General features: G+C 36.1%; 1 protein-coding gene across 4 annotated transcripts in view; it reads right to left on the bottom strand.

The window, feature by feature from the left end:
* The window catches only part of LOC129754513 (GTPase-activating protein), a 130,841-nt gene that overhangs the window by 14,449 nt on the left and 104,358 nt on the right, over nt 1–12,034 (bottom strand). The window lies entirely within an intron of this gene.

Raw genomic sequence — 12,034 nt, forward strand, 5'->3', positions numbered from 1 at the left:
AACACACCCGTAAATTTTATGTTGCCAAAATCGAATGTTGCCAAAATCGAACGGTTTATTTTGTCACTTTTTTATTTTTGATTTTCATTTCAAATTAGTCAAAATTGATGTAAAACCTTATATAACATGGAAAAATTCATGTTTTAACTGTTTAAAACTATTATCCATATTATCTATTCACTTTATTGGGATATTGACGTTAGTAGGGGAGAGTGGGGTAACGTGGGCCATGGGGAAACTTGGGCCACTCTGAATATCTCAGATGTATGTTGAGATAAAAATCTCAATCCAACTGTCATAGTCGTCGCTTTGCCTAAGCATATTTTTCTATTCAAATATTACGTAACGCGTTTAGGGGAGGCGGGTGGGGGGTGGTATAACAATTTGTTACGGTTTGTGAATTTTTGATCGAAAATCTGATAAAAATGTGTTACGTAGGGGGGTGGGGGGGTCGAAATTGACCGGAAATTGCGTTACGTAATATTTGAACGGCCCTTATGTTGTTGACTTTAATCTGCATCATATGCTTCTTTAACCTTCCAAAGCCGTTCGCAAAATATCCGTTTCGGAGAAATATGAGTTGTAATTTGATTTCGTTCTCCTGGCTGTAAATGTTAACCGATTTTGATGATATTATATTCATTGTGAGGGTAATTTATTCTAATTACTCAACATTTCAAAATAAAGTCGATATGTATTATCAGGTTTTCAGAAACTGGTTCAGAAAGTTAAAAGTCCGAAAAATCAATTTTATTTTTAAAATACTCATAACTTCTGACAGCTTTTTTGTATTTAATTATTTCATTGCTGTTTGAAATTGTCAAGAATCCATCTATCCGAAAATGTATAGATATGTTGGGGTCCAATGAAAGTTTTTACCGCTATGACAGATCTTCCGGTAGAAAAAAGTCTTACTTAAAAAAAACGACATCCAGTTTTGGCTTTGCTTAGCTGTATTTCATTTCTCAATGAACCGATTATAAAAACTCAAATTTTATTTTTTTGGCGTTGATTTGATCATTATTTTCATAGAACATACATTCAAAATTCAATTTCCAAGTCAGAATTTAACAGTTATAAAATGTGTAAGAAAAAAATCATTAGTTTGGAAATTTTTAAACTACTCTCTAAATTGCAAAAACTCACTAATTTCACCGGAGCCTAGAGTTCAAATCTGCCTCGAAGAATGAGATGAGAAATTCTCTCAAAGTCTCTCAAAATTTGTTCCAAGTATCGCACATCATTAAAATTATTTAGAAAAAACTATCAATCATTTTTTTTTGTAGCTTAATCTATATATATAAAAAGCAATTTCTGTATGTTTGTTTGTTTGTTTGTTTGTTTGTTTGTTTGTTTGTTTGTCCTCTATAGACTCAGCCGTCTTAAGGGCTAGAGAGCTGAAATTTGGCATGGATGCTCATTAGGTCCAGGAAGGATGAAAAATGTTTTTAGATTTCCGGATGACCCCTTCTGAAGGGGGTCGTCCATAGAAGACAAATATTGTTTTCGCGATATTGACGTTACTTTTCGTCGGATCATGTTGAAAATTTGCACATGAGTGTTTTGAAAGACGTGCAATCGAAATCAGGTGTCAAATTTTGTGTAAGAGGTCAGCCAAAGGGGTCGTCCATATTAACTGTTCACTGTTTTTGCGATATTGACGTTATTATACATCGTATTCAGATGAAAATTGGTACACGATAGTTTTGAGTGACGTGCAATCGATTTGAGGTATCAAATTCCGTGTAAGGGGCCGGCAAAAGGGGTCGTCCATATTGAATTTTCAGAATCTTAGAGATATTGACGTTTGTATACATCGGATTGGGGTGAAAATTTGCACATAGGAGTTATTAGGGACAAACAACTGATTTCACTTATCCAAACTAAAATCAGGGGTCGGCCAAAGGGGTCGTCCATATTAACTATTCACTGTTGATGCGATATTGTCGTTATAATACATCGGATTCAGACGAAAATTGGTACACGAGAGTTTTGAGAGATGAGCAATGGATTTCAGGTATTAAATTCAGTGTAAGGGGCCGGCAAAGGGGGTCGTCCATATAAACCTTTCAATATTTTTGCAATATCGTCGTTATTTTACATCGGATGGGGATGAAAATTTGCACACGGTAGTTTTCAATAACGAGCAACCAATTTCTGATGTCAAATGCTTTGCCAGGGGTCGACGAAAGGGGTCGTCCATATAAATTAATTTTTCACTGTTTTAGCAATATTGACGTTATTATACAATGGATTGCTTTTAAAATTTGCACACGGGAGTTTTGAGGGAAGGGCAATCGATTTCAGTCACCAAAGATTGTTTAAAAGCCCCCGAAAGGGGTTTAGCTTTTAAGCAATAATTGCGTTGTTATGCAATGATCGAGTCGAAATTTATATACGTGTTTTTTTAGCACGGCCAAAGGATTTCTGATTTCAAATTTAGTAGCAGACGACAGACAAAGTGATCGACCGATATTTTTGCAATTATTACTTAACAATGAATTCAGAAGTGCTTCTGGAAAATGCTTGGCAATTGGCTTTCATACAAACTGTTCATGACATATTCCAAGTTGAAAGCGAAACGGAGTTCGTATGGGATCAGCTAGTCTATATATATAAAAAGCAATTTCTGTATGTTTGTTTGTTTGTTTGTTTGTTTGTTTGTTTGTTTGTTTGTTTGTCCTCTATAGACTCAGCCGTCTTAATGGCTAGAGAGTTGAAATTTGGCATGGATGCTCATTAGGACCAGGAAGGATGAAAAATGTTTTTAGATTTTCGGATGACCCCTTCTGAAGGGGGTCGTCCATACAAGACAAATATTGTTTTAGCGATATTGACGTTATTTTTCGTCGGATCCCGTTGAAAATTTGCACAGTAGTGTTTTGAAAGACGAGCAATCGATTTCAGGTGTCAAATTTTGTATAAGGGGTCAGCCAAAGGGGTCGTCCATATTAACTGTTCGCTGTTTTTGCGATATTGACGTTATTATACATAGTATTCAGATGAAAATTGGTACACGATAGTTTTGAGTGACGTGCAATCGATTTGAGGTATCAAATTCAGTGTAAGAGGCCGGCAAAAGGGGTCGTCCATATTAACTTTTCTATATCTTAGTGATATTGACGTTTTTATACATCTGATTGTGATGAAAATTTGCACATAGGAGTTATTAGGGACAAGCAATTGATTTCACTTATCGAAATTTCAAACAGGGGTCGGCCATAGGGGTCGTCCATATTAACTATTCACTGTAAGTGCGATATTGTCGTTATTATAAATCGGATTTTATTAAAAATCGGTACACGAGAGTTTTGAGGGACGAGCAATCAATTTCAGATATCAAAGATTGTAACCGAGGTCACCGAAAGGGGTTTAACTTAACAATGAGTTCGGAAGTGCATCTGGAAAATGCTTGGCAATTGACTTTCATACAAACTGCTCATGACATATTACGAGTTGAAAGCGAAACGGAGTTCGTATGGGATCAGCTAGTAACTAATAATTTTGATCGCTGAAAATTTTCTTCGTTAAAAAAGAAACCATCTCCGATGAAACGCACTGTTTGAAAAATTAACTGTTTTCGATCACTGGTTATAATTTAACCAGAAAATGTCAAATTACACTTTGAAAGCTTGAATCTGTTACGATTCCTTTGAAAATTTGTAATCTTTTTTGATTGATATTTTTCGGTGAGCGCAAGACGAAATAAAAATGCTGTTTTTTAACGTTTTCGGCCTACTTAACTTTCGGCCATCCTCAGAAAAACTGTATTTATTAAGTAAAATTAAAAGATGAAATTAATTACAAATTATACTTTTGAATTTGTCAATGCACTGTGCACTCGGAAATTGAAACGAGCCGCTCAGTGGTGAGCCCATCCCAACCCCAAATATTTGCTTGTACATCTTTCCATTGTACTGGAAAAAAGATGCGTCCAGCACGATTTGGAGTGCGCGCAAGAAGTCGAGCCACGGGATGTTTGTGTGGCGACTTATTTTTCCCCATTTTCGTTTGATTAGTTCGTATGTGTCTTGTACTGGGATGTTCGTGTAGAGCGACACGACGTCGAGAGAAAATAAGACGCAACCCTCCGGGATCTGAATTTTGCTGATCTCTTCTGCAAAGTCGAAGCTGCTACGAACATGGTATTCGGTTTTCCCTACCACCTTTTGGAGGATGTTGGCGAGGAATTGGGTCAAGCGGTATGGAGCAGAGCCTACGGTTGAGACCACTGGGCGAAGTGGTCGGTTTCCTTTCTGTGTTTTAAAAACAAGAACAGATGCAATTTATAACTCGCTACAATACGAAAACCGAGACACTCAAATGGGTAGATATGCTTCCTTAACATACATCCCCCATTTGAGTGAAAAAGTGAGCAAAATACTACGAAAACACGACATCATTGCTTCATCAAAACCCGTGAACAAGATCAAAAATTGCATCTTCTCCAAGCTCAAAGATGAAATCCCAAAAATGAAGCAAACACAAGTGGTTTACGAAATCCCGTGCGAATGCGGCCGTGTATATTGTGGACAAACCTCCCAAACTATTGAAAAACGCATCAAAAACCACAAATATAGTTTTAAACCGAATGCCTCCACAACCGGCCTAACACAACATGCGGTGGAAAACCATCACACGTTCAACTACAACGATGTCAGGATTCTGGAAAAAATGAGCGATGACAACAAGAGGAAAACTGCGGAAACTCTGCATATAAAATTGAGAGGAGAGAAGGCAGTCAACATACAGAGAGACGCAATAGAAAAATTTCCTCGATATACAACGCGCTAATCAAGAAGCTGAGAGAGACACCACAATTTAAAAGAGCGAACAAACCCAAAACGCAACCGACGACGAACCAATCAGGAACGCACTCGATGACATCATCACTGGACGACGGCTGACCAGGAGCAATTAGCTGACGTCGATTTTAAAAATCGTGAGACGGCCGTTGAGGAAACACGCGGCAAAAAAGTTTGTGAGTTTCAATTTCCGAGTGCACAGTGCATTGACAAATTCAAAAGTACAGTAAGGTTTTTTTTTACACTGATATACGTACCGCGTAAAAAAAACCGTGTAAAAAAAACCGTGTTAATTCCCGAAAACCGTGTAAAAAAAAACCGTGCTAATTCCCGAAAACCGTGTAAAAAAAAACCGTGTTAATTCCCGAAAACCGTGTAAAAAAAGACCATTCGAATTCTGCAGCTTTGAAGTTCTGACACTTAAGACCTGAGACCTGAGACCTGAGACTTGAGACACAAGACCTGGACTTGAAAATGTAGACTAGAGACATGAGACCTGAGACTTTAGACATGACACCTGATACCTAAGTCCAGGGACCTGAGACCTGAGACATGAAACCTGAGACTTGAAGAATGAGACCAAAGACATGGGACATTAGACCTAAGACCTGAGACTAGAAACCTAAGACATAAAACACGAGACCTAAGACATGAGACATGGGACATGAGACCTGAGACATGAGACTTGAGACTTAAGACATGACACCTGAGACCAGAGACCTGAGACATGAGACATGAGACATGAGACAAGAGGCATGAGACATGAGATATGAGACCTGAGACCTGAGACATGAGACATGAGACATAAGACATGAGACCTGAGGTATGAGACAAGAGCCATGAAAGATTAGACCTGAGACATGAGACTTTAGACCTGAGACAAGCTACTAGTGTTATTACCGCGAAAAATTATATAAGCTTCGATTACAACTTGCGACCCCTCTAGTGAAAGGGTTTGACTTGTAGGTGACGAAAAAGAGTGTCGCGAAATCGCTAGTCCAAGCTACTAGTGTTAGTACCGCGAGAAATTAGTTAAGCTCCGATTTAGACTTGCGACCCATCTAGTGAAAGGGTTTGACTTGTTGGTGACGAAAAACAGAGTCGCGAAATCGCTAGTCCAAGCTACTAGTGTTAGTACCGCGAAAAATTAGTTAAGCTCCGATTTAGACTTGCGACCCCTCTAGTGAAAGGGTTTGACTTGTAGGTGGCGAAAAACAGTGTCGCGAAATCGCTAGTCCAAGCTACTAGTGTTAGTACCGCGAGAAATTAGTTAAGCTCCGATTTAGACTTGCGACCCATCTAGTGAAAGGGTTTGACTTGTTGGTGACGAAAAACAGTGTCGCGAAATCGCTAGTCCAAGCTACTAGTGTTAGTACCGCGAGAAATTAGTTAAGCTCCGATTTCAACTTTCGACCAGTCAAGTGAAAGGGTTTGACTTGTAGTTGACGAAAAATAGTGTCGCGACTTCGCTAGTACAAGCTACTAGTTTTAGTACCGCGAGAAATTAGTTAAGCTCCGATTTAGACTTGCGACCCCTCTAGTAAAAGGGTTTGACTTGTAGGTGGCGAAAAACAATGTGGCGAAATCGCTAGTCCAAACTACTAGTGTTAGTACCGCGAGAAATTAGTTTAGCTCCGATTTCAACTTTCGACCGGTCAAGTGAAAGGGTTTGACTTGTAGTTGACGAAAAATAGTGTCGCGACTTCGCTAGTACAAGCTACTAGTGTAAGTACCGCGAGAAACTAGTTAAGCTCCGATTTCAACTTGCTACCCCTCTAGTGAAAGGGTTTGACTTGTAGGTGGCGAAAAACAATGTCGCGAAATCGCTAGTCCAAACTACTAGTGTTAGTACCGCGAAAAATTAGTTTAGCTCCGATTTCAACTTTCGACCGGTCAAGTGAAAGGGTTTGACTTGTAGGTAACGAAAAATAGTATCACGAGTTCGCTAGTACAAGCTACTAGGATTAGTACCGCGCAAAATTAGTTAAACTCCGATTTAGACTTGCGACCCCTCTAGTGAAAGGGTTTGACTTGTAGATGATGAAAAATAGAGTTGCGACTAGAAGGGTCGCAGGTTGAAATCGGAGCTTAACTAATTTCTCGCGGTACTAATCCTAGTAGCTTGTACTAGCGAAGTCGCGACACTATTTTTCGTCATCTACAAAGCAAACCCTTTTACTAGAGGGGTCGCAAGTCTTAATCGGAGCTTAACTAATTTCTCGCGGTACTAATCCTAGTAGCTTGTACTAGCGAAGTCACGACACTATTTTTCGTCACCTACAAGTCAAACCCTTTCATTTGACCGGTCGAAAGTTGAAATCGGAGCTAAACTTATTTCTCGTGGTACTAACACTAGTAGCTTGTACTAGCGAAGTCGCGACACTATTTTTCGTCATCTACAAGTCAAACCCTTTTACTAGAGCGGTCGCAAGTTGAAATCGGAGCTTAACTAGTTTCTCGCGGTACTAATCCTAGTAGCTTGTACTAGCGAAATCGCGACATTGTTTTTCGTCACCAACAAGTCAAACCCTTTCATTAGAGAGGTCGCAAGTTTAAATCGGAGCTTAACTAGTTTCTCGCGGTACTAAAACTAGTAGCTTGTACTAGCGAAGTCGCGACAATGTTTTTCGTCATCTACAAGTCAAGCCCTTTTACTAGAGGGGTCGAAAGTTGAAATCGGAGCTTAACTAATTTTTCGCGGTACTAACACTAGTAGCTTGTACTAGCGAAGTCGCGACACTATTTTCCATCACCTACAAGTCAAACCCTTCTACTAGAGGGGTCGCAAGTCTTAATCGGAGCTAAACTAATTTCTCGCGGTACTAATCCTAGTAGCTTGTACTAGCGAAGTCACGACAATGTTTTTCGTCATCTACAAGTCAAACCCTTTCATTAGAGGGGTCGCAAGTATAAATCGGAGCTTAACTAGTTTCTCGCGGTACTAACACTAGTAGCTTGTACTAGCGAAGTCGCGACAATGTTTTTCGTCATCTACAAGTCAAACCCTTTTACTAGAGGGGTCGAAAGTTGAAATCGGAGCTAAACTAATTTCTCGCGGTACTAACACTAGTAGCTTGTACTAGCGAAGTCGCGACAATGTTTTTCGTCATCTACAAGTCAAAACCTTTCATTAGAGGGGTCGCATGTAGAAATCGAGGCTAAATTTGTTTCTCGCGGTACTAATTCTAGTAGCTTGTCTCCGGTCGCAGGTCCAAAGTCTCATGTCTCAGGTCTCAGGCCTCATGTTTCATGGTTCTTGTCTCTTGCCTCAGGTCTCATGTCTTATATATGTCTCATGCTGAGGTCTCAAGTCTAATATCCCTTGTCTCAGCTTCCAGGTCTCAGGTCTCATGTCTTATTTCTAATGTTTCATGTCTCAGGTCTCATGTCTCAGGTCTCAGGTCTCAGGTCTCAGGTCTCAGGTCTCAGGTCTCAGGTCTCAGGTCTCAAGTCCCAGGTCTCAGGTCTCAGGTCCCAGGTCTTAGGTCTCGAGTATCATGTTCTTAGTCTAAGAGATAAGATTTTTCCAACTTCAAAAAGATTCTAAGTGTTTTCCTTTGAAAAGGACTTAGAATATTTTCTCTCAAAAACCGTGTTAATTCGCGAAAACCGTGTAAAAAAAAACCGTGTTAATTCCCGAAAACCGTGTAAAAAAAGCCGTGTAAAAAAAAACCGCGTAAAAAAAAACCGTGTAAAAAAAAACCTAGGTGTATAATTTGTAATTAATTTCATCTTTTAATTTTACTTAATAAATACAGTTTTTCTGAGGATGGCCGAAAGTTAAGTAGGCCGAAAACGTTAAAAAACAGCATTTTTATTTCGTCTTGCGCTCACCGAAAAATATCAATCAAAAAAGATTATAAGTACGTGCGGTGATAAAAACTAAACAACGAAAACCTTTTGAAAATTTGTTAAAATTTCGAATGAACTGATTTCTAACCTGATCCGTGACAAAAATGTGTTTATGTCGATAGAAGACACTATGTAAATTATCAAAAATCTTAAAATGATTCAACATGGTGAATTGTGCTTTCCCAAAACATAGGTACATATTTGTGTTTTGAGTGACGCAATTAAGAAACAAAATCCTTGAATGTTAAAAAAAACCCATGTCCAAAAAATAAAATTATTGCCATAATATTGATTATTTTCAGTTTATTTCTTTTCGATAGCACAAGTCAACCAAATTTACGTTCTTCCGTTTTCCCGGAGGGTTGAGTGCTAATCTGACTAATTTGAGGGCGACATATCTAAATATGTAGTTCGTTTTTTTGTTTCAGTTAGCTCTAGTTTTCGAAATTCAAGGGTTAACTTAAGAATTTTATTAGCCACATTTTAGATCGTTACTATGATAATAAAATCGTAGGTTTCGATTTAATAATCAACATTTACGAAGACCGCGAATAGTTAAAACTTTTGAGAAAACTAAGGCGTCCTTTAAATTTTTTTTCAGTCTGGTGAAATATGAGGATTAAAAGATATTTCGGAACATTTTTTTAAGCAAAATGAATCGATTTTTTTTTAAGTATACTTCAGAAATAAATTTGAAGTACTCAACAAAGTTGTAAGTTGAATTTAAATCTTCGATATCGAAAGCTCAAAAATTTTATTCAATGAAGTCACAAATAGTTGCATTTTTTTCTATTGATTTTCGAAACTTGAGGATTGATGATCAAGCATTGTTTCTTTGAATCTAGAATAGCTAGGTAATATCTTAATCATCTGTCAAATGGAGGATAATAAATTGAGTCGAAATCTGTTTTTTGTTTTTTATCTAGGGTTGTCGGTTTATAAGTTATCAATAATGTATTTCACTCAAAGCTTATTAATTTAAAAATTTCAAATCCCAATATCACCAGAATGAGATTAGACAAAATCTGACAAATGATTCGAATTCAGGACGGAACAACCAATTCGTGAAACAAAGGCTTTGCAGATTTGAAAACATGTAAATATCATGTTTTTGTTGTAATCTGCATTTTATAACTTAGCTTGTAGTTTCTGGAAATTTTATAGGCACTGCTGAGTTTCTTTAATTTTTAAAACCTTATTTTTCCACTTTTAACTTGTTTTTTGCATAAATCCTTTAAGCTAGTTTTAGCTAACCATGTGTTTAAAGAAATTTATAAGATTTTTTTTCCTGATACAGGGGTTGTTTCCAAGCAAACATTACAAAATGCGTTATAACGCTATTATTAACCGGAACAGTTATCTAATTTTAACAATGTTAACCCAAGAAATTGACTCAAGATAAAAATATATGTTGAACAATTAGCTGTTACTTTTTCACTGAAATCAAATGTACATTTTTCTGCATAACAAAGCTAATCCTCTACTGAATGAAAACGCAGAGAATTTTTTTTATGGAAATATTTATATTGCCAAAACATAGATCCTTTTTTTCAATAATTTAAATTGTTAGAATAATGTACGAAATGTACGAAACTAGTTTTTTTATAATAAATATAGCTTGCAATGTTTGACAATAATGAATCATGCTAAAAATATTTTTAAAAAAGTTCGAAACCAAATATGGAGTCGTATGCAGTAGAGGATTTAGAAATGTTTTTTTTTTTAACTTTTTATGGCTACTATAAAAAATTACATTGTTCCTTTTTTAATTTCTTTCAAAATTTGCAATTTTAAAAATGTTATCTTTAACTCAAAATCCATAAGTCCGGAAGTTTTTAAATATTATAGGTAGATCAATTTAAGTATCAATCAATTTGAACTGCAAAATTTCATTTTTACTATGCTTTGAAAATAAAAAATTGCAACAAGTTGCAAAAGTTTATTTTTTTCAGCAAGAGTCGTAAATTTATCCAACGGGGCTTGCCAAGTTGGATAATTACGTCGAGTGCTTAAAAAATCGAGTTTTGCAACGAGTGGCATACTACACAATTTTACGAAAATTTGGAAAATCCTTTGAAAATCCATTAATTGACCTACAAGACGTCCTACATGTCAACGGACTATGCAAAATGACTGAAAATTTGTGATGAAGTAGATCGTGGACTTTACTTTTGCAGGCAAAACAACAGTTTGTAATTAAAGTTATCGCTTTTCTAAGTTTTCAGTTTCTAAAAGTTATCTTTTTAGTACTGAATTGCATAAAATACAATTTTAAGAACGATTCAAAAATTGAAAAAGATTTTTTATGGCAAAAATCTGTACTGAATTCTAAATATTTTAATATTTTAATAATTTAATATATTCTTATATATTTTTAAAACTAAGCTGAAACAGAAGACAAGTTCTTCGGAAAATGGTAGGGTCAACAAAAGTTATCATGAACAAAAATTATTCTTTTTTGTTGTTATATCTGTTCATATTATTACCCAGGTTAATATGGGGTAGTAATGAACACTGTTAAGATTCTTGTTAATTAACAATTTTTAGTGTTGGCAATATTTCTAGAGGAATCTAAACACTGCGTCTTGATACGATTTGTGGTTTTCAAAAATTTACCCTTAATTAGTCATGGGGAATTTTTGTATCCACAAAGGAACAAGGAATCTTGTCCATAATATCATAATATTCACAGATTTTAGAAACTGATAAAGTTATGTATAACGGTTTATTTCCAAGATTTATTGGTATTTTAAACTTTAATGATAAGTGTTCATAATTACCCCAGAATGTTTTGAAAAACATGGGCGATGAAAAAAAAAATCCTCTGTGAATCAGTATGATAAATGTTTAGAAAAAAATTATATTACACTTGAAGATTAATTTGTTACTGACTGTAAAAGGTCTGAAAACTGATTTACTGATTTTACTGTGACAAGAGAGTTACATGATTGGACGCCCTATGATCAATTTTATATTCTAGAGACGTGAATTTTGTGAGCTGTAGTAACACAATTGATATTTTTAACATATCAAAAAATTTGTAAACATGATTTAACCCCCTTAAAGATTCTGTCTGAATGTTTTTCTATCATTTATATAAATGTGATGAAAACCTTAAAATAGAATCGAATTCGTCTAAGTGGTCAATTATTTGAGTGTTATGAAACAACCAAGTCAATGAAATAAGTTGATAATTTTGTTATATGCCGACAAAAATGGACAATTAAAGTCTGGAAAACATAACAAAAAATTTGCTCATATGCTTATGATGCTTATGGAATTTTTATGAAACATCAGTAAGTCACACGAACTCAACCAATTTGCAAATCATAGCTTGTGAGGAATCGTGGGCCACATATCTTGGACCACCTATATTT

The sequence above is a fragment of the Uranotaenia lowii genome, chromosome 3 (assembly GCF_029784155.1).
Source record: "Uranotaenia lowii strain MFRU-FL chromosome 3, ASM2978415v1, whole genome shotgun sequence".
Classification (NCBI taxonomy): Eukaryota; Metazoa; Arthropoda; class Insecta; order Diptera; family Culicidae; genus Uranotaenia; species Uranotaenia lowii.